The sequence below is a fragment of the Canis aureus genome, chromosome 1 (assembly GCF_053574225.1).
Source record: "Canis aureus isolate CA01 chromosome 1, VMU_Caureus_v.1.0, whole genome shotgun sequence".
In the NCBI taxonomy this organism is placed as follows: Eukaryota; Metazoa; Chordata; class Mammalia; order Carnivora; family Canidae; genus Canis; species Canis aureus.
This window is the reverse complement of record NC_135611.1, coordinates 15250536-15278185: the sequence shown is the minus strand read 5'-3', so window position 1 is coordinate 15278185 and position 27650 is coordinate 15250536. Positions and strand designations below refer to the sequence as shown.

Below are 27650 nucleotides of genomic sequence, written 5' to 3'. Positions count from 1 at the left end.
ATGGCTCATTTGGTTGATCATCTGACTCTTGGTTTCAGCTTAGGTCATGATCTCGGGGTCATGGGATCAAGCCTCCAAGTTGGGGTCCCCGCTCAGCAGTCTTTTTGCGATGCTCTCTCCCTCTGCCTCCCACCACTTGTGCTCATGCTCTCTCTCTATCTCTCTCTCTCTCTCGTAAATAAATAAATAAGATATTTTTAAAATCTGGGGTACCCGCTGGCTCAGTGGGTGGAGCATGTAACCTTGATCTCAGTGTCATGGGTTCCAGCCCTAACAGTGATTAGAGATTGCTTTAAAAAAATAATAATAATAATCTAAGAACAGATGTTGAGGGAAGGAAAAAGTCAAGTTACTAAAAAGTGATTTACATATTATAGGTGAGTATGGCTTATCTGAAATCCTTAGAGCCAGATATATTTAAGAATTCATAATTTTGGGGATCCCTGAGTGGCTCAGCAGTTTAGCGCCTGCCTTCAGCCCAGGGCGTGATCCTGGAGTCCTGGGATCAGGTCCCTCATCGGGCTCCCTGCATGGAGCCTGCTTCTCTTTCTGCCTGTGTCTCTGCCTCTCTCTCTCTCTCTCTCTCTCTGTCTCTCATGAATAAATAAAATCTTTAAAAGAAAAAGAATTCATAATTTTCAGGTTTCAGAAAGGTAATACAGTCCATATACCATATATTATTTAACAACTCATCAAGCTGTGAGGCTGGATCCATAATCAAATATATTAAGTATTCCAGCATCAAAAATTTATCAAATATAAATGCACACAAGTATAGAAAATAAAGACAATAAATAACTTTATATGTGTTCGGATCTGATTTTTTTTTTCCAGATGAGTTTGCTGCAAGCTTATAATAAAATTCTGGGTTTTCAGAGCTTTGAGAATTTGGGAATTGTGGATAAGAGTCTGTGGATTTGTATTTTATTCAGTATTTAAGATAGTCCTATTTAGTGATCTATAGAGTATATTAAGTGAAAAAAAAAGCAAGGTAGAGAAAAGCATGTATAATACGCTACCTTTATCTTGCGGGGGAGGAAGTGAATATTTGCTTATATTTGTAAAATTTGCTTATACTGAAAAGAAAAAGGAAGAGGAAGAGGAGAAGCAAGAAAAGATAAACCAAAAACTAAAACAGTGGTAGTGATGTGGAGAACAAAGGCAAAAGAAATGTAGAAAAAAAGTATATCTTATAACTTGCAGCTCACTGACAGGTCCTTGGGACAAGCAGAGTGCCCTTCTTCTTCCAGGACCTCATCTGCTTCAAGGTTAATGCTTTGCTAGGGGCAAAAAGCAACCTGACATTAGCCCGACCTCCAGGATCCTATAAATCTTCTTTAACATATAAAAAAAAAAATCCCCTTGGAAACTTCCTTTGCCTCTGCCCCTCCCCAAGATACATGTTGGCAATCATCCTCCAATCATATGGCCCACTGATCTACGTCTAAAGGGTCTCATCACTACTGTTTTACTAGACAGTTAAGGAGTACGTGGTCTTAACAGTCGCCAGCCCATCCAGGTCCAGAAGCCTTGCTTCCAAATTCCTTAGAGACTTACACTATCCCTAACACCTTCCCAACTTAAAAGTATATAACCAGCCACTCCTCATAATCCCAGAGCAACTCTTTCTGCCCACGGGTCCTGTCCTGGCATTTAACAAAACCACCTTTTTATATTAAACAACAAAAAACACAAAACACCTTTTTTTCCCCCAAAGATGTCCCAAGAATTCTTTTTTGATCGTTCACTCCCCAACCCCAAAACATTTCACATCAAAAGTATGGGAAACGAAATGGAGACGATTGGGCTCAAAACTGGCCTTCTATGAATATACCTTGACTGTAAAGCACATTTAAGTTTTAAAAATATGTAATCCTTAAAAATCTGAAGCACAATGAAGTGAATGAATGGGTTTCTGGAGAATCAAGCCAGCAGCAGAACTTCACCCAAGGATCGTGCCGTGACTCTAAACCACAGAATTTAAATGAACATCCTTTAGGGAATGTAACCTAAGGACAAAACAAACTATTAAAAAAATCAAACTTTCCATTTATCACATTGTTGGTGGTAGTGTTGCAATTATTATTCTGAAACTATTGTCTATATTTTGGATAAAGCAAATGAGTAAGTATGATGGTTTAAGTTGGGAACCAGGCTTTTATTTTGTTGTTGTTTTTATTTTTTAAAGACTTTATTTATTTATTTATTTATTTATTTATTTATTTATTTGACAGAGAGAGCACAAGGAGAGGGGAGTGGTAGGTAGGCAGAGACAGAGGGAGAAGCAGGCTCCCCACTGAGTGGTAAGCCCTACTGGAGGCTGGATTCCAGGATTTGGGAATTACGACCCAAACCGAAGGCAGGTGTTTAACTGACTGAGCCACCCAGGAGCCCGGAGAACCAGGATATTACAATCGGAGTAACTGAATTTGAATTGGAAGCATCCGTCCTGTCCGACTACAACATCCAGAAGGAGTCCACTCTGCACCTGGTCCTTCGCCTCAGGGGGGCATGCAGATCTTCGTGAAGACCTTGACTGGTAAGACCATCACCCTGGACGTGGAGCCCAGTGACACCATCGAGAATGTCAAAGGGAAGATCCAAGAAAAAGAGGGCATCCCCCCCTGACCAGCAGAGGTTGATCTTTGCCGGCAAACAGCTGGAAGATGGGTGCACCCTGTCCGACTACAACATCCAGAAGGAGTCCACTCTGCACTTGGTCCTGCGGCCAAAATGAAAGGAGAATATATCTGATGACGAAAACAAAGGCATAAAAAATGTAGATAAAATTAAGTTTCCTTACAACTTGAAGCCCATTGACAAATGCTTGAGGCCCAGGAGAGTAAGACATTCCTCAAGGAACTCTCAACAACCTAATGTTAATGCTTTGCTAGAGGCAAAAAGCAACCTTAGCAAACCTTAGCTTGCCAATAGCCAGATCCCAAACCCTGTAAGTCATATGAAAATCTTTTTGGAAACTTCTTTCATCCCCCCCCCACCTCCAACTTAAAAATATATATCAATTGCTCTTCACAATCCCAGTGCCGTACTTTCTGTCCACAGGTCCTGTCCCCCTGCTCTAATAAAACCACCTCTTTGCACCAAAAACATTTCAAGAATTCTTCCTTGAGAAGAATGAAAGAAGAAAAAAATGAGAAGGAAAAGCAATACTTACAAGAGACTTAATAAACATGCCAACCAATGATTGAGACATATATTTCCTTGTTCTACCCATTGATTAAACCCTAAAAGCAATGGCCAACTCCAGTAATGAGCACTGGAAAGCAATAAGATGATGGTTTCCAAATACAGCCTCCCATGAAAGGGAACAGGGCTTGTTGGAGATACCTGAGTCCAGGTCTGAGGTAGGAAATGTATAATACAAGCCTGGAACTTTTCTCATCCCTGAAGAAGGAAGCCCACTGGTGTTCTGTCAAAATGAGTTGGGGCAAACTTGAAGCTTCCAGTGGCCTGACCTGGGACAATTACAGCATCAGTAAGACTAACTACCGCGGACTTAAACTGATCAAATACGTTTCAATCTATGAAACAAACTTGCTTTTAGAGGATGCTACCAACGACATATTCTTTTTTGAAAACAGGTAAATAAAGGGAAAGAATGAAGCATTTAATCTACCTTTCCAGTGCTATCTATCTCTGGGTTACCAAATAATTGATGAGGAGACATTTCTTTTTACAGAAAAAATTATCCTGCTAGGAAATAAAGAAAGAATGGCAAAATTAGAATAACCCTCTTTTGCAATTCCTAATTAAAAAATTAACCCAGGCATCGCTCATCGATGGCTGTTAGCATAACAAAAAGATAATTGGATGCTATGTTCTTATGTTCTTTGGAATGGAAGTCACAAAAAATGTATCTGAACCTGACCAAGACTTTAAATTTAATTACCAATTTATAGCCAAATACAGGGGACAGAGAAAGATATAAAATGATAACATGGGGACGCAGTAGACAAAATATTGTGTATTAAGCATATTTTATTCCAATATTTTGACCTCTGGTGTCTTACTGACCTCGGGAGACTGTCCTCCTAGGGTTAACCAATCCCTAGCAATGGTAAACAACTTACCTCTCAAGCCTACCTTTCATATGCAAACTAACCAATGCAGAGCCACCCCACCCCCATCTTCCACTGGGTTTTCACAATTCAGGGAAACACTCCCTTACCTTAGTCACACCAAACAACTAGAGATCGTCCTTAGGTCCCAGAGCCTGTTGAAATGAACCCAGCTAGCCAATCTTGCTTACCCTGCCTCGCCTTGTCCACAGACCACTATAAAGGCTCTTGCCCCCATTTTCCTCCATCCTTCCACCTCCCAACTGACACTGACGCTTCCAGGGTGGCTTTTTCCGCCTGGCATGTCCCCTCCTCTTGGGGGTATCTCCAGATCTGTTGGCCTCCCCAAACCTGAACAATAATAAACTCTACATTTGAAAGCACCTTGCCCGTCGGAAACCTCTATAAGACAAATGACAAACAATCACAACAGAATTGAAAGGAAGGAAGGGAAGAAGAAAAGAAAAAAAGATACATAGCAAGGGAGTAAACTAAGAGGGAGAGAAAAACTTAAGTTAAATGAGTCCTAAAAATTACATCAATCAATTGCAAAGTATGGACCAGATCTTCCACTGAATTCAAACCAATGCTTAAAAGCATGATGCGACTTAATGGAGAAAAGTGAACACTGACCGACCAGCTGACATTTGATGTTATGAAATTACTGATCATATTTTTAGGGGTGATTATGGAATTGTTGTTACAGTCTTAAATATTTTATTTATTTTTAAAGAATTTATTCATTTATTCATGAGAAATACAGAGAGAGAGGCAGAGACACAGGCAGAGGGAGAAGGAGGCTCCATGCAGGGAGCCCGACGTGGGACTCAATCCCAGGTCCCCAGGATCACCCCCTGGGCTGAAGGCCGGCAGCAAACCACTAAACCACCCAGGGATCCCCTATTTATTCATTTATTTATTTATCCTATTTATTTATTTTTAAGCAAACTCTTTGTCCACCATGGGGCTCAAACTCACGACCTCAAGATCGGAAGTCACATGTGGGGCTCAAACTCACGACCATGAGATCAAGAGTCACATGCTCTACCAACTGAGCCAGCCATTCGCTCCTGTGCTAGGTTAAAAAGAGCCTTAATCTTTTACAACAATCTGGAATGGGGGGAAGGGTGTTAGATAAAAAGTAGGAAAAAGTAAGATTGGCTTCAAGTGATAGGTGTTGAAGCAGGGTTATGAACACAGAGGGGTTAGAATGTATATATACTATTCTGTTTATGGAATATTCATAATAAAAATAAAAATCCTTTGAAGAAGCTTTTCTTTTCTTTTTTTTTTTTTTTAGATTTTATGTATTCATTTGAGAGCAAGAGAGAAAGAGAGAGCACCCATAGGAGAGGGAGAAGCAGGATCCCCACTAGGCAGGGAGGTGGGGGCTCCATCCCAGGGATGAAGTTTTGGATTACAGGTGAGGTTTGATGGGGTGAAGTCTGGAGCCGATGACCAAGAAAGAATTCTTGAGATGTCTCTGGTACAAAATGGTGGTTTTATTAAAGCCCGGGGACAGGACCCGTGGGCAGGAAGAGCAGCTGCCCCAGGCCTGTGAAGAGTGGCTGATTATATACCTGGGAGTTGGGAGGGGTTTGGGGATAGTGTACTGTCTAAGGAATTTTGGAAGCAAGGTTTCCAGGACCTTGAGGGGCTAGCTATTGTTGGGAAAAGATCACTTATTACCGTCTAATAAAACCTTAGTCATGAGACCCTTCAGATGTATATCAGCGGGCCATATGCTGGCGGGATGATTGCCAACACATGTCTTGGGGGGGCTTAGAGATAAAGGAAATTTCTAAAGGAACTTTAGTAGGCTTACAGGATCCTGGGGGTCAGGTTAAGATTGCCTTTTGCCCTCAGCAAAGTATGAACATTGAGGCAGTTGAGTCCGTAGAGGAATGTTCCTCTGCCTGTTTCAAGGACTTGTCAATGTGCTTTGTCCTCAGCTAGTCCTCTGTTCCCCATCACCAGGACCCTGGGATCATGACCTGAGCTTCGCAAAGACAGACACCTAACCCACTGAGCCACCCAGGCATTCCTGAAGAAACTTCTTTGAAGAACATGTTCAATGGCCCAAATTTTTAGAAAAGATAAATGAATTCAGAATGACTAAATAACTTGCCCAACTGCTGATACATGGTGGACCCAGAGCCCAAATCCAGGTATGCCCGACCCCCCAAACTCTGCCCTCCCAAGTGAAAAGAGAGGCTACCTCTGGAGGCGGTACTCTGTAGAGAAGAGCATGGTGTTCTTTCTTAGTCCCAAGGCACCAGCCAGGAACAAGAAGAACAACTGAACTTGTGGCAACAAGGCTTCCTGCTGGGGACCTATTACTTGGTTTCTCTGGGTTGTACCCCAGCCCTTACCCTCAATGCTCCCCTGCAACACAGACCACCCTGACTTGGGGAGGGGGGTGGCATTTCCCTTTCAACGCTCCATACTGCTCTGCCGAAAGTTTACCAGGACAGACACATCCACGTGAAGCCTCTCACCTTAGGTATTGCAGAAACTTACTGTCAGGGGGGCCCTGGGTGGCTCAGCCGGGTAAGCATCTGCCTTTAGCTCAGGTCATGATCCAGAGGTCCCAGGATAGAGCCCGTGCATGTGTCTGGTTCCCTGCCCAGTAGGGAGTCTGCTTCTGCCCCTTTCCCTGCTTGTGCTCTCTTTCTCTTTGAAAAAAAGAAAGAGAAAGGAAGAAAGAAACTTACTGCCAAGATATTTTCGAAGCTTTCTCTTTTCTAGTAATTGTTAGTGAAATATAATCTTTCAGCTTACGAACCACATGAAACAACCTCACCATTTCTGAAGCTCACATTTTGGGGTCCAAATGCCAACTTTTTGCTTGACCCCTTTCCTTATTCATCAGACTTTCCTCTAAATTCCTTTTGATTGCTTGCAAAAATCAAATCTAACATTAATAATTGTCAAAAGAAGCCACAGTGTCTCCCTCATATTCAGAGCTAGGAACTGCACTAAGTCACTAAGTGCTTTAAGAATATTATCTTCTTAAAAAAAAAAAAAGAATATTATCTTCTTCAATCCTCAGGATAGTCCTTCAAAGGATGAAGATGGGCCAACATCAAGGATGTTCAAAGAGAAAGTGCAAGGAGGGGAGGGATTACCTGGGTCCCAAGGTTAGAATTAACCCCAACCTTGACAAAGGATTAAGCAGTGTGGACACTAATATGAGTCTTTAAATAAATCACTCTGTCCTGTCACCTGTGAGTCTTGAGATCATCCTCAAACAAAAAGAGCCCATGAATCTCCCTAACCTGCACTCTCCCATCTCCTCCCAACGACAACCATCAAACAGCAACTGGATAATTCTTTTTCTGAATCCAACATTCTTCACTAAGGATTGCATGGGATTTGATTTAGCACCTCACACTATATAAAACTCTTTGGCTAAGCCACGATATGCAGAGCTCACTCCTCTTCCCTGAATTTGCCCTTTGGGTTTCTGTATGGACAGGAATTGAGACGACATACAGATGCAACTAGCACAACTTCTTTTTTCTTCCTCTCTCTTAATTCTCCTTGACACCTCCCACCCAGCCATGCCAGGTCCACCTCATGGAGCCACTATTTTTCTTCACTCAAACATCAAATTCCTACCTGAACACATCGACTGTGAACATCTCCAACTGCCACAGGGCAGAGTGAACGCTGCTTTCTCCTATGAGAGTTTCTCCTTATAACCGACTAAATATAGAAAGTTATCAACGTCTTGAAAGGGGTAGGGAGTTCTCAGATTTGATTTCCTCTTTAGAGGCTTTAAACTGTTTCCTAGTTTTGGTGCATTAAATCGTGGGCCTGGAGAAAAAATATTCGCCTCCAGTGCAAGTTTTGGAAAGAAATGCAGGTGGAGGGTACACATCCCTATTTAAGAGCCAGTGCTTTTTTCCTGCCTCTTAGCCAATAAGACAAAGACCATGATCTTCAATGATCTTAATCCTTCTCACCAGGCAATTTTCATTCCTCATCAGACATCAAATTTGACGGCACCATGTGTCACATTCATAAGCCCTTCACCATCTATCACTTATATCCCCACTTCAAAATTAAATGCATGAGTAAATCTTTGAAAATATTTGCAAAGTAACTTATTTTTCTTTATTTGATGTCTAAGTGCTATTCTAAATAATTCACTTATCCCTTGGGCACCTGGGTGGCTTAGTCGGTTGAGCATCCTATTCTTGATCTCAGCTCAGGTCTTGATCTAAGGGTTATGAGTTCAAGGTCCATGTGGAACTTTAAAAAAAAAAAAAAAGAAAAAAGAAGAAAACCCATTACTTCCTTTCTGGGTTTGGTCTCTATTCCTCATAGAGGTTTGTTTCTCTTAGCTGTGAATGCTACCATTCCTCCCTTCATCCTTTAAAAGCCATCTCTTCCATCTTTCTGGATTAACTTCGCCACCACCCCCAGCCCTCAATTCTTTGGTCTACAGACATTGGACACAACATGTAGCCTCAATCACTCACTGGCTTTGCTCTTGGATACCTTTATTGCTTCTATTCCTACTTACTCTTGTTAACTAGATTGAAAACTCTGCCAGGGCAGGACTTGTCTTTACTACTTTATCCTCTAGTGTAGGACATGGCTTTTTCTTTTTTTTTTTTTTTTTAAGATTTTATTTATTTATTCATGAGAGACACAGAGAGAGACAGGGGGCAGAGACATAGGCAGAGGGAAAAGCAGGCTCCATGCAGGGAGCCCGATGCGGGACTCGATCCCGGGACTCTAGGATCACAGTCTGGGCCAAAGGCAGGTGCTAAACCGCTGAGCCACCCAGGTGTCTCGTGGACTTGGCTCTCAATAAATGCATAGTGACTGTTAATTCACAGCAATTAATTATTTGGACAAGTATCAAATGCATCAAGATGATGGTTTAATAATAATCATGTGCAGTAATGACAACACTCAAAATCATATTTAAGTCCTTGTCTCTACTGGCTAACTTCCTCCAGACAATACTTATGAATTTTGCATAAGATTGCTGTCATCTTGACATTACTGTTTCATGAGATTTATAATCTTGCAAACCATTTGTCACTGAAACGATGTGGAAGATAAAAGTAATTTCAGTAATACATTGAAAATGGTCTGCTGCTGAAATGTTAGTACAAACATCCTATAAAATAAGGAGAGACATGTTTTAGAAATATTCCTGGCTGGCAACAAGATTAGATGTAGAAAGTGGTATCACCAGGCTCGGGGCAAGGATGTACATAACTCGCAATGAGCCAAGTTTCTTGGCCTGCCTACCTCTCCCTCTCATTCTCTGGGGCACTGGGTTTATGGCCAGTCACCAGACAAGAATAACTCCTCCTTAACCAGACCTCTGTCAGAACAAGAGAGATATATTAATTTTGAGGACTTAGAAATTCAGGATGGTAAAGGGGGGTGTGTGGCACTGGTACAAGTGTCCCACCACAGAAGAAATGTGACTTATGCATTAATTCATTCAACAAACATTTATTACCTACCACCTGCCAGGCACACATTACTACCCCTTCAGTATCTCACAGTCTAATGGCAGAGGTGGGCATAAATACAACATAGCGCCATGGAACACGTACCATGATACAGCCATTAGACAAAGTGCCAGGGGAGGTACTTCCTACCTGAGCCTAGGCCACACCCCCTAAATCAAGCTTAGAAGCTTCAATAAAGCTTTAGCATGAAGCATTAGTTTCCCAAATAAATTGAAGATTTTTCCTTCCCCACCCCCAAAACTATTAGAGATAAAATCCTGTACATTAACATCGCCTTAAATGTATCCCAAGGACCACTAGCACTGCAGGATGATAATATCTGTTACCCAAAGGGAAGAAAAACAAAGGGGAGGGTAAGTGCTGGTCACTGAAGTCTGGAAACTGCTGATTTAATCAATGCAGGATTTCTTAGATCCCTTAAAATGTTCCTGTGCATTGTGCATCAGCAGAAGACACGATATGCAGTATTTCCCAGAGTTAGCTAGCTGAAGATTTCTTTTCTCTACAGCCATTTTTCTCTTTGAACACACTCTGAGAAATACTGCTCTGGAGCTTTCCCAAGATGGTCCATTCCCCTCTGTGCTCTCTTTCAGGATGAAGACATCAGGCTAACTTCATACATGGTCCAGAGTGAATAATCAAAATATGTTGATCTCATTGATCAAATATTAAGGTCCTACAGAAACATATAAACCCATTTCAAATACCAAGAAATGATATAGATGATGGATTTTTCAAAAATGATTTCTTCCTAGTTCAAATATGTGTAGCCAAACTCTTTTTCCCAGCTCCTAGGAGTAGACACTGTCTACTGCCCTTAGGGTGCCCTACTTTAGGTTTACAAATTGGAACACAAGCTTGGTTTCCTGTGTCTCCAGCAGGAGTTGGAAAATATGTTGATGCAGCTTAAAAAAAGCACACACCATAACTCAGAAGCTTAGGTGGACTAGCTTTAGGTAGATTTTATAAAACAGCATTTGAAAAAAGTAGGGACTGTAGATGTGGGTTCTCACTGGCCACACACTGGAATCCCCTGGGGAGCTTAAAATACACATACCCATGTCCGCACCCACCCTAGAATAAATTAAATTAGATTCTCTGGAAGTGAAGCTTGAGAATTTTTTTTTAAACACTCCCTGGGTAGCTGTAGTGTACAGCCAGGGTTGAGAAGCACCACCCTGAGAAGCCCAGCTGTAAGTCACCACAGCTGGCTGCCACCCTGCCTCATCTTCAGAACTTGCTAATTCTTTTCTTTTTTTTCTTTAAAAATTTTATTTATTTACTCATGAGAGACACACACAGAGAGAGAGGCAGAGACACAGGCAGAGGGAGAAGCAGGCTCCCTGCAGGGAGCCCGATGTGGGACTCGATCTCAGGACCCCAGGACCACACCCTGGGCTGAAGGCAGCACTAAACTGCTGAGCCACCCGGGCTGCCTAGAACTTGCTAATTCTTTAGTGGACATGCAGAGCGTGACATGAGCCCAGGCTTCCCTAACAAAACATGGAAAGCCCAGTGGCGTAAGCAACACGAATGTAGTTTCTCACAGTTGTGAGGCTAGAAGTCAGAGACCAAGGTGCTGGCAGCGTTGGTGCTTCTGAGGCCTCTCTCCTTGGCTTGCAGACAGCTGCCTCCTCGCTGTGTCTTCCCATGATCCTTCCTCTGTGTGCGCATCCTTGATGCCCGTGTGTCTAAATTTCCACCAGTCAGATTGGATTAGGGCCTAACGTAATGCCCATTTCAGTTAATCATTTCTTTTCTTTTTTTTAAAGATTTTATTTATTTATTTGGGACAAGTGGAGAGAGAGAGAGCCAAAGGGAGAGGGAGAGAGAATCTGAAGCAGACTCCATACTGAGCACAGAGCCTGATGCTGGGCTCCATCTCAGGACCAGGGGAGGTACTGGGGACCAGGGGAGATCACAACCTGAGCCAACGGTGGACACTTAACCGACTGAGCCGCCCAGGCATCCCTATCTATCTTTTTTATCTGTTGTTCTATTTGTTCGTTTGGCCTGGGGATTCTGCTATCTTCTATTGCTGGAATGTGAATACAAACACTCTATAAAATGAGGAGAGACATGTTGTAGAAATAGTCTAGGCTATGCACAGATTAGATACAGAAAGAAGTGTCCTGGGGCTCTCGCAAAGTTGTACCTAACTTGTAATGAGCCAACTTTCTTGGGCCCCAACAGAAGATTGACCAGAGCCCAGAGGGGACACAGGCCTGCCTACCTCTCCCTCTCATTCTCCAGGGGGACTAGTCTTTGGCTAGTCATCAGCCAGCAGTGCCTCCTCTTCTGTGAGATCCTATCGCTCAAGAAAGTTTCTTGTGCCACCTGAAAAAGCAAACAACCTTTTGAGATCTACAGTGGCTGGACCTGGGAGCTTTTGTGTTGTTTTTTTTTTTTTCCTCCAGCTGAGGTTATAAAACTGAAACCACTAAGTACTTTTTTCTTTCTTTCTTTCTTTTTTTTTTTTTTTTAAGTAAGCTCTACACCCAACATGGGGCTTGAACTCGTGACCCTGGGATTAAGAGTCACATGCTCTACTGACTGAGCCAGGCAGGTGCCCCCACTAGTACTTTTGGTGTTTGGAAAAAAAAAATTTTCTTTCTTATTCTCTCCATGCAAAAGGAAGGTAATTATCTTATTTATCACATTCTGTATTTGGGGCTACTCCCTCCCTCTCTCTTTCCCACTTTCATTCCCTCCCCCCACCTCATCAAAACTTGTGGGGATTAGGGATCCCTGGGTGGCTCAGCAGTTTAGTTCCTGCCTGAGGCCCAGGGCGTGATCCTGGAGACCCGGGGATCGGGGATCGAGTCCCACGTCAGGCTCCCCGCATGGAGCCTGCTTCTCCCTCTGCCTGTGTCTCTGCCTCTCTCTGTGTGTCTCTCATGAATAAATAAATAAAGTCTTAAAAAAAAAAAACTTGTAGAGATTAACTGGTTATAGAGATCTTTCATTTTATGTGCATTCCATGGATATACTAGTCAGAAGAAAGAGGGAAAATAATTAACAAATTACACTGTAAAGTTACTTATATTTATCAAAGTTTGTATTCAATGGCATATAGAAACACTCTTTTAAATTTAAAATAATAATTTTAAAAATGTAAAATAAGAGGGTAAAATAAATTTAAAAGTAATTCCAGAAAGGAGGAATACCAAATTTTAACTTGTCAATGTGATGGTCAAGAAAAAGTTTTGAAAGCTTGATGAATCTATACCTAAGAGGAATGAAGAAGTTTAATTCTCAGATAAATTAATAGCCTTGGTTATGGCTTACAAGGTAAAAAGCAAAGGAATGCTAAGGGACTTCAAACAATTTAAAGAATCTTTAATATTTGGTTTATATATATAAGTGCTTATAAAGTATAAATCTATGGAAAAGCCTAGGAAATAGTCTTATTTAGGGTGAAAAATCTTTATTCAAAGCAATTCTATTTCTTCCTGATTTTATCACAATACAAAAACCAGTTTATATAAGTTTATACCAAATTTGGGTTTTTGGGTTTTTTTTTTTTAATCACAAAGGTTTAATTAACCTGAATGCTTTAAAATTTTATGAGTCAAGAAAGTTGTTTTGTTTTTTTAAAAGATTTTATTTATTTATTTGACAGAGAGATTTGACCGAGAGAGAGAGAGCACACACAAGTGGGGCAGGGGCAGAGGGAGAAAGAAGCAGACCCTCTGCTGAGCAGGGAGCCCAGTGCTGGGCTGGATCCCAGCACCCTGAGATCACCACTCGAGCTGAATGCAGACGCTTAACCAATTGAGCCACCCAGGTGCCCAAGAAAGTTTTTGTTTTAAAAATGTAACATAATTTTATATATATATGAAATCCCTACTTTTTAAACTGAAATGAAATTAATGGAGCATAAAACTAATCATGTTGAAGCATATAAGTCAGGGGCATTTAGCACATTCGCAATATTTTACAACGCCAGCCTCTACCTAGTTCCAAACCAGATGGTATTGTCCTCACCCCAAAAGGAGACTTTGTACCCACTGAGCAGTCACTCCCTATTGCCCCCTATCCCCAGCCCCTGGAAACCACCAGTCTGCTTTCTCTATCTATGGATTTAATTGTTCTGGATATTTCATACAAATGGAGTCATACAATATGTGACTTTTGTGTCTGGCTTCTTTCACTTAGGATGATGTTTTGAGGTTCATCCATGATGTAGCACTTATCTGTACTTCATTTATTTCTACAGCCAAATAATATTCTATTGTATATATGTATTTTGTTTATCCATTCTCCCATGATGGGTTGTTTCCACATTTTGGCTACTGTAAATAGTGCTCCTATAAACATGTATGTACAAGTATTTGTTTCAATACCTGTATTCAGTTCTTTTGTGTACATACTCAGGACTGGAAGTGCTGGGTCATATAGTAAGTAATTCTATGTTTAACTTTCTCAGGATCTATCAAGCTGTTTTCCACAGTGGCTACACCATTTTCCATCCCCACCAATTAACTTTAAGACTTTGAACTAATAGTAAATCAGAGTATTAGTACATATCTTGGACAACTGAGAACACTAGATTTACTACCCTCTTGCCATCATTTAGCAGGTTAAAATGGATGCATAAATTTGCTACTTTAAGAATCTTTTTAGGAGTGCCTGGTTGGCTCAGTGGATAGAGCATGCAACTCGTGATCTCAGGTTTGTAGTTTGAGCCCCACACTGAGTGTAAAGATTACTTAAAAATAAAATCTTAAAAAAAAGAATCATGTTAAAGATGTATTTGATTATAGACAGATATATATGCAAAATGATGGATATATTTTATTTGTTTTTTTTTAAGATGATTTAATTTAGAGAGAGAGAGAGAGAGAGAGAGAGAGCAAGCAGGGAGCAGAAGAAGAGAATCTTAAACAAACTCTCCAGTGAGAGCAGACCCTGATCTCACGACCCTGAGATCATGACCTGAGCTGAAATCAAGGCTCTGATGCTTAACCAACTGAGCCACCCAGGCGCCCCTTTGTTTTATTCTAAATAAAACTGCTTGGTTGTGCCAGGACATGAAAGAAGGGAATAGACAACTGACAATTTAAGGATATGTCACGAATACAGAATAAAAGAAAAGCAAACCTAGGAGCCTAGGCTTTTACTCCCTGCACATAGTGAATTTGACATGAACAAAGAAATATGTTAAAAATTTTTGCAGAGTTGGCTCAGTGATAATTGATTTATTTATAAGGTGGAAAGAGGCTTGTGCATCCTTTACTACAAATTGCTACATGGATGGTAATCAAAAAGAGTAAAGTAGGAATTTGGCTCTCTCTCTGTTAAAATGGCAAATTGATCCTGGAGTAGATAGGATGCCCTAACAAAAGCAAAGAAAGACAAGAAGAGTTAAAAGGTGTTCTGTGCCCAGATATCAGCGGTTCTCTTCTTACTGAGATGCTCTGTAAACTGGTTGTGTCACACTTTTAAATCAATTTTAATAAAACATCTTTAGTTTTGAAATAGAGTGCCAAAGAATCATTTTTATGTATTGCTGTGTTTCCTTTAAATATTACCTGAGGGGATCCCTGGGTGGCTCAGCGGTTTAGCGCCTGCCTCTGGCCCAGGGCGTGATCTTGGAGTCCAGGGATCGAGTCCCACGTTGGGCTCCCTGCATGGAGCCTGCTTCTCCCTCTGCCTGTGTCTCTGTGTCTCTCATGAATCAATAAATAAAATCTCTTTAAAAAAAATAAAAATAAAAATAAATAAATAAATATTACCTGAAACCATTCCTTCTCTCCAGGGCATCTATGATTCATGCTCATATCCTTTCTCCTTTAACTCTTTGATACTGCCTTTCCCAAATTCAGGACCCAAAATCAGAACTCCCTAACTGAAAAGATTTCAATTATACTTATGTTGTCTTTGGAGTTTCTCAGACATCCACTGGGTATCACGAAGACTCAATCTTTCACCTTTTTATTTTATTTATTTTATTTTTATTTTTTTAAAAGATTTTATTTATTTATTCATGAGAGATATGGGGGTGGGGGGCGAGAGAGAGGCAGAGACACAGGCACAGGGAGAAGCAGGCTCCATGCTGGGAGCCTGACATGGGACTTGATCCAGGGACCCCAGGATCACACCCTGGGCCAAAGGCAGGCGCTTAGTTAAGCTGTTGCTGAGCCACCCAGGGATCCCCCTCTTTCACCTTTTTAAAGGAGAGACAATAGAAACAATCTGGTATTCTCTAGTTTTAATATATTCAATACTATTATGTTCACAATATAAATAACCAGCAAGTCAAAAAGCTAAGCCTCTCTGTATTAATTATATATACATAAATGATACTAGTAAAAATGTTTCAGTAATTATGAAATTTTATGTCTAAAACATACTTAGGTACATGTACAAATATGGACACAAAAATTATCAATAAATAGGTTAATTTTTAAAAGAGACATCTTGATTTTCTTTCTATATACCGTTTTCTATATAAATATTTTTTATATAGATATTTTCTGTATAAAAATTTGTCATTTGATGACAACGAGAATACACTTTATGGGATAAATTAAAGGCTCCAGAGATTTGACAATGTCCTTACTGTTTGCAATGGTTCCTTACCCTCAGGATAAGGATTAACTAAATCCTTACAAACTGATTGCTTCTCGCACCTCAGTAGAAGATTGTACTTTCCTGCATTCTGATATTCTTGATTAACTAGAGCCTTAGAGCCTTACTATCCACCAGCATTTTCTGCTTTTCCCTTTCACTCACCTAAAGGTTTCTGCTGCAAAAGCAGATCAGAAATTGAGTCTTCTGAAAGAACTATCAAACGAGCTTCGGCAAAGCCCTGAACCAGATCCTCAGGACAGTTGAAACTACAAGGTCGAGACTCATGAGTATAGGCTTCCTTTTATAAGATGACCCCGTCACCACTCTCCGTGAGACTATCAAGAGACCAAATCAGGACTCCTAGAATGTTCCCTTCCTAAAGCAAAGGACTTCGTGGAAATAAACTGTTTAGTCTGAGATCCACAAAACACAGATGAATTCCCTAGAACTAAATGAATAGAATGAACTGATTTAACGGTGGCCAGTCTTCTGTTTTAAATGTTCATGTGAGGGACACCTGGGTGGCTCAGTGGCTGAGTATCTGCCTTTGGCTCAGGTCATGATCCCGGGGTCCTGGGATCGAGTCTCGCATCAGGCTCCCTTATTTATTTTAAATAAATAAAATATTTAAGAAAAAAATTGGGGATCTCTGGGTGGCTCGGCGGTTTAGTGCCTGCCTTCGGCCCAGGGCGTGATCCTGTGTTCTGTTTTTTTTTTTTTTCCTCCAGCTGAGGTTATAAAACTGAAACCACTAAGTACTTTTTTCTTTCTTTCTTTCTTTCTTTCTTTCTTTCTTTCTTTCTTTCTTTCTTTCTTTCTTTCTTTCTTTTTTAAGTAAGCTCTACACCCAACATGGGGCTTGAACTGGTGACCCTGGGATTAAGAGTCACATGCTCTACTGACTGAGCCAGCCAGGTGCCCCCACTAGTACTTTTGGTGTTTGGAAAAAAAAAAATTTTTTTTTTTCTTATTCTCTCCATGCAAAAGGAAGGTAATTATCTTATTTATCACATTCTGTATTTGGGGCTACTCTCTCCCTCTCTCTTTCCCACTTTCATTCCCTCCCCCCACCCCATCAAAACTTGTGGAGATTAGGGATCCCTGGGTGGCTCAGCAGTTTAGTTCCTGCCTTTGGCCCAGGGCGTGATCCTGGAGACCCGGGATCGAGTCCCACGTCAGGCTCCCTGCATGGAGCCTGCTTCTCCCTCTGCCTGTGTCTCTGCCTCTCTCTCTCTCTCTCTCATGAATAAATAAATAAAATCTTAAAAATAACTAAATAAATGCACATGTGAGGAAAGCTCTTTTCTTTATTCTTAATTCAGCACTGAATCTCCATTAAACAGGTTGAACAAGTGCAGGATTCAAGGTGGGAAAGGATTCAAATGGCAACGAAAGAGCTTAATACAGTAAATTAATAAATCATGAGGGAACTCTTAAGAATAATAATTCTATATAAGTAATAAGATCAAGCAATGGCAACAATGGTTAAATATTATTCAAAGTGCCTTTACTAAGTTCCTTCGATCTCTGTAACCAGAGATTCAATAAAAATGTGTTCTTTGGGGCAGCCCAGGTGGCTCAGTGGTTTAGCGCCACCTTCACCCCAGGGTGCGATCCTGGAGACCCGGGATCCAGTCCCACATCGGGATCCCTGCATGGAGCCTGCTTCTCCCTCTGCCTGTGTCTCTGCCTCTCCCTCTCTCTCTGTGTCTCTCATGAATAAATAAATAAGATCTTAAAAAAAAAAAAAAAAAAAAAGAATGTGTTCTTTTTCCAAGCAGGAAACAATTGGACAGATCAAGTCAAATCGAATCTATACCATGACCATGCCAGAAATCTCATCTAATTAAGTAAGATAAGCCCAAGGACAACGCCTTCACATATGGAAAAAAGCTTTCAGTGTCCACCCACAAACCTGTTCTACAACCTGCTGTGGCTGGTGGAAACCCTGCCTTGCAGGCAGGCCACGAACCCTGCAAACAAGGGGATGTTGGGGAAAGAAGAGCCCCTAGTACGCCAGGATGACGAATCTTAGGTGTCACTTCTCTGGGTCACAGGGTGCCCAGATGTTTAGTAAACATCTTTCCTGGGTATGTATGGGAGGGTGTTTCCAGAGGAGATTATGGAGTAAAGCAGATTGTCCTCCCCCACGTGGGTGGTCCTCATCCACCTGGAGGGCCTGGGTAGAACAAAGACAGAAGGGACGATTCTCCCTCTTTGCCTGACTTTTTGAGGTGGGATGCCAGTCTTCTGCTCTCAGACTGGACTTGTACCTCTAGAGCTCCTGATTCTCAGACCTTCAGACTCAGGTGCCATTGGCTTCCCCGGGTCTCCCTCTTGCAGAGAGCAGCTTATGGGACCTTCCAGCCTCCATAATCATGTGAGCCAATTCCTTACAACCTTTCTCTCTGTCTCTGTGTGTGTGTGTGTGTGTGTGTGTGTGTGTGTGTGTGTGTGTCTCCTATTGGTTCTGTTGCTCTGGAGAACCCTAACACATACATCCAGAAGCTGCACATACTGTGGGCAAAGCCTAGTAGAGGTGAATTCGATGGTTCTTGGTTCCCGATCCCAGTAGATAAAGTGGCAAGGAAAATAAAGCATTTGAGACAGGACCTGGCTGGCTCAGTGGGTAGAGCATGCAACTCTTGATCTTGGGGTTGTAAGTTCTCGAGCCCCACATTCAATGTAGAGATTCATTAAAAATAAAACCTTTAAAAAAAATACATCTGAGACAAAAAATTTATCCCCTTCAGGGCTTTGCCATGCCTCCAGATAGAAGTCACTCTAAAACCTTAATATCATGCTCCTCTAATTTTTTTGTTAATGTAGAAGAGGGTCTTTATGCAGTAAACATTATTACTCCCATGAAACTAAAGCTCATCAACTCAGATAAAACATCATATCCATGGTACTGAATCAGAAAATCATGAAGCCTCTTAGGTGGTCGAATCCATGCCTTGGGGGCAGGGGCTTGAACAAAGGAGGGGCTCCTGAGGCAAAACTGGTATTTTTCTCTGCTTCCCTTCTCATTAAGGATATGACATAGCACAGTCAGGAAACAGGAAAAAAAAAAAAGAAAGAATTTGCACCCTGAGATAAACCAAAAATAATAGTGTCACTCTATGTCTGGTCCACAAGATAATAAATACTTGAGCAAGGCCTCCCAACCTGAGCTCCTCAAACAATACAGCTTGATGCCTGACTTTCACAAAGCCAATGCATGTGGATATGACAATAGTGTGAAAACGTTCCTTTTTTCCATCATGGAGAAAAGAATATAAATCTGACCAACCTGTAATCCTGTGGTTTTCTTCCATTTTTTGGTTCTCTACTTGGAGGGTCAGTCCCTTTGAAGTCTGATTACCTTCATCTCTTTGCAATGTAACTTTTCTTCCTTTCTTTTTTCCTAAATGCTTTTATTGGTTGGCTTATCAAAACTGGAAGATCACCACGTTTCATTAACCAGGCACTCCCATCAGTGAACGGCCCTCTCTTGTTTAGGGCCGTGGAGCTCTAAGCATCAGAAGGGGCTATCCTGGCCGCCGCCTCCTTCTTCCCTCAGAGGCAGGAGGCCACAGGCTTGAGTGGCCACTACACAGGGAGCACACCGGTCACCTCAGCTGAGGGCTAATTATCTCTTTGGGGCTGCTGGTCTGTAGGGGAAGGGCTATGTGAGAAAGAGATCTGTATCTTTTACAGTTACCAAATGAAAGGGGACCTTGTGTGCAACTCGCTTAGGGACATGGCACTTCTCAATGTGCAGCATCTGTAAACTCGGCCCTGTGCATCCTTATCTCATTACATTTCCATAAGCTCTTGTCCCAGATATGTTCAGGAAGCACAGCCCCTGGCCCCCTGGAATGTGCTAAAGCAGAAAAGGGAAAAAAAAAAAAAAAAAAACCTGCATTGCTATTCTTGGTCGGCTTAATGGTGAGAAGCTTCAGATTCTCTATAAAATGAGAGAGATTCAATTGTGTGAGGTCACCAGGTCACGGTCTCCCTGAGAACACTGCTATTTGGAGCAAAACATCCTTCTCAGAGGGGTCCTTAAAGTTTAATAACATCAGTCAGCTGCAACAAGACCCCGTGAGCACACAGTCCAAATATGAGCCTCCGTGTGCTGTCTATTATGGAGGAGCTCCAGTTTACCTGTGTGTAATGTTAGATCATCAAAGGTGACATTGAACGCTGTCTCCTAAATTTCAATCACAGCCTTCGCCACCCTGTGATTTAGCCAATGGCAGTCCTGTGACTCTTTGAGAACAAAAGGCCACCTTCCAAGGCTGGAGGAAATGCTTATACCGCAATAAGAAGCAGAGAAGCACACAAAGTAAAAAAGAAAAAAAATTTGCAACATCAAGAGTGCTGAGTTGCTGTGGCATGACACTGGATTGTGTTCCTTGCACCAGGCTGCCAGGTATCTTTATGCAGAATTTTTAAAGAATTTACCTATGGCGTCTGTCCTCTTGACACTTAGCAGCCACCTCAGTAGAAATGAAATAGGTACCAAAAGGTGGCAAAAGCACGTCCTTCAAACTGCAGCCAACCGATGCCTCCAACAAGGATGAATCTCAAATAACGTGGAGTGAAAAAGGCAGGCGCAACGAGTATTTATTGCTACAATTCCATTTACATGAAGCTCAAGAACAGCAAAATGAACCTGTGATGGTGGAAATCAGGAAGTGGTTGCCCGAGTGACATTATTTACCTGGAGGACTGAAGTGAAAGACATGGTAGTTGTTCACATGGATATATGCGTATGTAAAAATTCATCAAGTTTTACAGTATGTGGGGACCCCTGGGTAGCTCAGCGGTTGAGTGTCTGCCTTTGGCTCAGGGCATGATCCCAGTTCGGGGATGGAGTCCCACATCGGGCTTCCTGTGAGGAGCCTGCTTCTCCTTCTATGTCTCTGCCTCTCTCTCTTTCATGAAAAAATAAATAAATAAAAACTTCTAAAAAAGGCTTTATAGTATGTGATTTTACTGAATCTTATGATCTGAATGTGCCCCCCTCAACCAGATTTATATGTTGAAGTCCTAACCCCCAGATATGATGCAGTTTGGAGGCGGAGCCTTTAGAAGTGGTTAGAATAGGATGAAGCCCTAAGGTGGAGCCCTCATGAATGGGATTAGTGCCCTTACACGAGAGACCTCACAGAGCCCACTAGCCCTTCTACCAAGTAAGGATGCGGAGAGAATGCACTTGCTATGAACCCAGAAGAGGTGATTTACCAGCCGCCCAACCATGCTGGTGCCTTGATCTTAGACTTCCCAGCCTCCAGAACCGTGAGCCATAAATTTCTGTGGTTTGTAAGCCCCCCAATCCATGATATTTTGTTGTAGTGGCCTCAGTGAACTAATATAATAATGATATGCAGGATTAAGACATTGTACATAATTGACACCTCAATTTTTGGAAGTTTTTAAAAAAAATTTAAGCATTTTTTTAAGGATTTTGTTTGTTTGTTTGTTTATTCATGAGAGACGCAGAGAGAGGCAGAGACACAGGCAGAGGGAGAAGCAGGCTCCATGCAGGGAGCCCGATGCAGGCCTCAATCCCAGGACCCCGGGATCATGACCTGAAGCCAAAGGCAGATGCTCATCCACTGAGCCACCCAGGTGCTCTTCATTTCTGAATGTTTAAAAAAACTTACTATCTACACACATGAGCTTTAAAGTTGGAGCTAAGACCCCTACTCTCTGCCAATAATGGCAAGCGGGGGACACCATTTCCCTATCCCACTGATGTGGCCCGATATGGCCCCTACATACGAATACGGGGGTAGAGCCAGGGTGCACACTTGTCTGTACGCTTACCCAGCTGAACAGTATCTTTTTCTCTTTGTGACCAAAACACTGCAGCATGATTGCATTAAGATGATGAACGTGGTCTGGCATCTCCTTGCAACCTGGTCTCCCTCGCCGTTCCCATTTAGCAATAAAGGCCCCAGCCTGTGCGGTCCCACCTGCGGACCCCTCACTGTTTCTGACTCTGCAGCCTCCCCTCGGGCAAACCTCACCCATTCTGTTGTCTGTTTTTTATTCAATTCATTTTCCTTTGTTCATCATAATATTCATGTGCTAATTGGTGCCCTGTTCATGAGTCACTGAGCATGATGGGACCTGAAGTGTAACAGGAATGCCAAACCCTTGAGCCAAATCATGACCAGAATCAGACCTCGGCTCTCCCAGGGCACCCCTGCTGTGCTGAGAGCTAACTGCTTTGCCCCATCACTCCCGCCCTGCCAGGGCAGTGACTCATGCTCTCCAATTTGATTTGTGTTTTCAGTGATTGAGTTTAGGTCTGTGTAAACATAACAGTATGGGGATGCTATCAGTCCATTAGGCACTGGGATCGGGAAGCTTAAGCAGAAAAGAGGTAAATTTGAAGATGTCCTTTGCTGAGCTTAAAAGCAAAGCTATAATGGAGGATAAGCAGTATTATAGATTTTCACTTTAGTGGGGTGACATTTTTAAATGGGAGCAGAGGAATTTTTTCCATTGGTTTCCTTCTATTGGCAGGATCCTTTGCAATGTCTCTGAGACCTGGGGGAAATAATCACCTGTGTTTTATTTTTCCCTGATACTACAGACCATTAGCAAAGAAAATCTCTGCATTTGCACTCCCCAGAGACCAGAGAGTGTTGCTCTCCGAAGCTTGATGTGTGCCTTCAGAGTGCTGGCACTGGGCGTGAGTTTCAAAATCATATTTCTCTATTCAAATAATTGTCCTTGCCTATTCTCAGTGGTGAGTTTTTTTCTCATAAATCTCAGGTTTAAATTAAAATCCAAACATAAAGGAAATGCAACTAATTTTTAACTACATAAATATAATGGCTTTTTGCTATATAGGGTCAAGCCATACCATCCTTTATTTATATCTGCAAACCTGATTGACATTTTCTTATATTTACAACATGATTGATATTATTTTAGTGCATCGATTCTTATGGGATCTTTGAAAGTGAGAGCAAAATATATTCCCATTTCACAGGCGGAAAAAAAAAAAGTCAAGCTCATTTAAGCAAATTCATGCCTGAGAAAGCATTTTAGTACTCAGAGCTTAAATTTCCAATTCATGTCATCATTTCTTAAGTTTTAGCAAATGCTATGGTTTCAGATCCATTTTTAACCCCAAAGCATTGTTGGGAATGTCACTCACCATGATTCCATGCGTGTCGGAGGGGCGGTGATCTCACTAGAAGCCAGGTGTTCCTCGGTGTGGGCTTCAAGATACCTGAAGATAAACACGGTGGAATGGTTCAACTTGACTTATTCTATGGTGATCGGCTCATTGGCGTTCCAAAGACAGGGGTTCCCTTGCATTCTGCAGAGTCCTCAATGGTTCTGTGCTTTAGGTTCTCCTATAATGCCAGAAGCCAATTCCTTCTCCATTTACCTATAACCCAAGAAAATGTGAGGACTCATGACATTTACTGTCTCCGCAGTATATGGTTTAAATATGTAGACATGGGGCATTTGCTTGGACACAGATGAGTATTTACTTCAACTGGAGGATGGCGGCTGAGTTCCCCCAAAACATTCTTTCATGGTGAAGTTCCCAAAATGCTTCCAGGTGTGGCCTTCTCAATGACAGTATTCTCCATGATAGTAGTTTCCATGGCTTCAAGCATGAAATAGCTCCGTCTGATAAAGGAGGAACTTACTCAACACTGCTTGGAGACGACATTGTCTTGAACCCTCTTTCTTGATCAGAGAAGGGCTCACACACTATGATTCTGTGAAGAGAGAGACTGAAATTCTATCAGCTGGAAAGTAGGCCAGAGAACTAGTCTGATTCCCAAATCCTCTTTTAACTCGTCAGTTGGTTCCAAGACATTACCTACCGCTCTTCCCATCACTAATCGGAGTGCTTTCTTCTATACAACAAATGAACTAAAACTCATGAGGTGGTTTCATTCCCTTTAAAGTCTGCTCATTACTAAGAAGTACCAGCCCTGAAGCTTATTAAAATCTGAGTGTGGGCTGCTTGTAATCTGGGGGCTAGGCCAGTTCGCTGTAAGAGAACTCAATTTGCATCTCTGCCCAGGCTCCAAGGATTCCCCTCACCTCCTCTCCACTCCTTAACCAGAAGCCTTGCATTATACTAAGCTCACCAGACCCAGGAGGCAGGGCAGGATTTCATCCCTGGGCCCTGGACTCCTGAATCACCCCACGGCGCACTCTCCCCAGCCTTAGCAAAACTTGGCTCCTTTCACAGCCTTGAGGCCATTTCTTAAATACAAACAGTTCTCCACTGGTGAAAAGTTCATGTTAAAGCAACTGTGAGAAATGCAGAATGCATTCCCCACCGTCCCCCTCCAAAACAACAGTAGCCCTGCAGCCAAAAAATTGTTATTCTTACAACTAGACATCTCTAATCCACTGCTTCTGTCATGAGAACCATTACAGGGCAGAAAGATTAGTAGGTGTTGGAACTTCCAGGGAGTGTAAGTGTTTAGAGGCATGAAAAGCAGGCCATTTGGGGCAGTTGATACCAGGGGATACACACTGGTTAGGAATAACCTGCCTACAGGTTCAATTGTTTGACTGGCCTAAATTATCCCCATCCACACTGTCTAGAAATACTCAGTCTCTATTGTCGGCATATTGTAAGGACACAGAGACCTTACACCTATCTACCTGGCCCACGCTGGGGAGACTCCACCCAGAGCTCACCTGGCCAAAGGCCTGTGGTCCCCTCGGGAGACCTGTGAGGGGTGCTCTATGGCCCACTCCCTGCCTCGCCTGGGAGGCTGTCATGAGGCAGTTTCTCATCGCCTCCTGCTCCCGAAGAGGTGTGAGGCATCCTTCCCCAGCCCTCAGGATCAAGCTGCAGACCATCATCCTGCTCAGCTGCTCTCTAAGGCTGGCCCCTCGGCTGCGAGGTGTCTCACCATGGACATCCTGTTTTGGTGCCATCCCCTTTTGCGTGTGGGATGGGGTCCAAGGGGAGCCAGCCCTTGGGTTATTTTCCTTCCATTGTCTATGTAAGCAATAAACTGTCTACATCTAGGAGTATCTCAGTGTATCTCTACCAGTCCAACAAATCAGGCCGTGGCCTTAGCCTTGGCTTGTCTTCTGTGTGCCTGCCACATATTAGTTTTTTAATAGTTCATTTGGGTAAGAAGGAATTCTTTTGAAAATCAAAAAACTCTGGGATCACTGCTTTTTACTTTTTTGGGGGGAGGAGGAGGAGTGCATAGACCCCTCTGAGAATGATTAAAAGACATGGACACTTTCCCACAGAAAAATATACCTGAACAGACATTTGTATACATTCTCTGGAAGTGTGTATCCTGCATGGACCTCAGGCAAAAATCACAGTTCTAAGGGGATTGAGGTCCTATCAATCACTCATGCTGTGAAATGAAACAATATTCTCGGACTGGCTCCTTCATATTTATTAAGGGTCCCCCACATACGGGCACAATGGTAAGCACTCAGGAGGCAATCACGGGCAAAGACTGTTTTCATGGCACATGTAACTAGTCAGTCTGGAAGATAGACATGTCTAGAAGCAGACATAAATATAAAACACAACTGCAAGGGTGGCCAGCTGGCTCATTTGACTCTTGATCTTGGGTTCAAGCCCCATGTTGGGTGTAGACATTACTAAAAAATAAATAAATAGAGGTATCTGAGTGGCTCAGTCAGTTAAGTGTCTGACTCTTGATTTCAGCTCGGGTCTTGGTCTCAGGGTGGTGATAGGACTACACTGGCTGTGGAGCCTACTGAAAAGAAGAAAGAAGATGGAAAGATAGAAAGAAAGAAAGAAAGAAAGAAAGAAAGAAAGAAAGAAAGAAAGAAAGAAAGAAAGAAAATAAACTTCAAAAAATGAAAAATAATAAGTAAAATGCAACTGCAGTTAAGTAAAAAGTAAAGGTACATGGTGCTGTGATGACTTGTTATAGCAGGGTTTACCCAGACAAGGCGATCAAAGACACATCCCCTGAGAAAATGAGGCTTTCAGTGAGAGATCAAGAATGGCAATAAATAAATAAATAAATAAACAAACAAACAAACAAACAAATAAAATAAAATAAAATAAAATAAAATAAAATAAAATAAAATAAAATCAACATGAGCAGCATGTGCAAAGGCACTGTGGCACATGGCAGCCAGAAGTTTGAGGGCTGAAGTCAGCTAGTGTGGCTGGGATGCAGAGTAAGGACAGCATGGATGTGATGAGGCAGCTTAAGACAGACCACTTGGGTTTTCATGACTTCCATAAGCGGCTTTGACCACACCTTAAGGAAAATGAAAAGATATTAAATCAAGGGCAGTGGGGTGGGATTGGGGGAGGGGTGTGTGTGACATGGTGAGATTTATGTTTCAAACTGACTGCAGTGTGGAGAATGGAGTAGAATGGAGGAGACAAGGGATGTCCACTGGGAGCAATCGGATAAAAGACCAGTGCGAGATTAGGGCGTTGGAGGCAGGGCCAGATTTGAGAGCTATTTAGGAGATAAAATTGGCATGACTTAGCTGAGACGTGCTGGGTAGGTCTGAGCACTTTGGGTGGAGAGGGAAAATTAGTAACTGGAGCACGGAACACTCGGAGCTCTGGTCCCAGGAGAGGCGCCAGAGCAGAATAAGAGTCCAGGAAGAAATGAATTCCTTTCCTGTTTTTAGAGCAAGATCAGCCTTGAAAAGATTTCCTAGTGACTGAGTTTTGCCTTTGCTTGTGTTCTACGCAGCCCAGCCCCTCTTCATTCAGCTCGTACCCGCTCTCATTTCTCTTGGGCTCTGGATTCTAGAATTGGAAAGAACAGATGGCCCAACCTAACACCTTTATTTTCAGCGGAGGTTCAGAGGTGAAAACCCTGCCCAAGATTTTTGCTGTTCTTGGTTTGAATAAACAATAAATTTATTCCCCCGCAATGTGTCCTGTTGAAAGCCAACACCACGAGACGGTCTCCAAATGTTTGGTAAAACCAACTTGCACACCGTAGCCCCCTTTGGGATATTCACAATGCTCATTAGCATATTAAACACTCAGAGAAGTCCTACAGCAAAGAAACTTCTAAATCTATGCTATCTGAAGTGAATTTTATTTTTTAAATTTATTTTTAGGATTATTTATTTATTTGAGGGAGAGAGAGACGGAGATAGTGACGGAGCGCACAAGCAGGGAGGAGAGGGAGAAGCAGGCTCCCCGCTGAGCAGGGAGCCCGACACAGGGCTCGATCCCAGGACCCCAGGATTATGACCTGAGCTGGAGGCAGGTGCTTAACCGGCTGAGCCACCCAGAAGTAAATTTTCTTATCCTAACCCTTGCGAAGGTGCACAGCTCAGGAAACACATTTACAGATCTATCCTATTATTTCCATATTCCAACTATGCTGTGGCCCGAGAAACTTCTTGAGTCTTGGTCTCCCGGGTTCTCAAGTTGTCCTGTGGCTGCTAATTTCGGATCCTACCCAGGGCTGTCTCATCCCCTCAAAATACTCCAGGTTGCCCAGTCACCCAGCTGCTTTCAAATCAGAAGTCC

At 42.3% G+C, this 27650-nt stretch overlaps 1 long non-coding RNA gene across 1 annotated transcript in view; it reads left to right on the top strand.

The window, feature by feature from the left end:
* Positions 1–6227, top strand: part of LOC144280403 (uncharacterized) — a 33051-nt gene extending 26824 nt beyond the window's left edge. Inside the window, exon 4 of the long non-coding RNA XR_013348851.1 lies at positions 6032–6227. This is a non-coding gene — a long non-coding RNA (uncharacterized LOC144280403). The remainder of the gene's footprint in view (positions 1–6031) is intronic.
* Positions 6228–27650: the final 21423 nt, after the last annotated feature.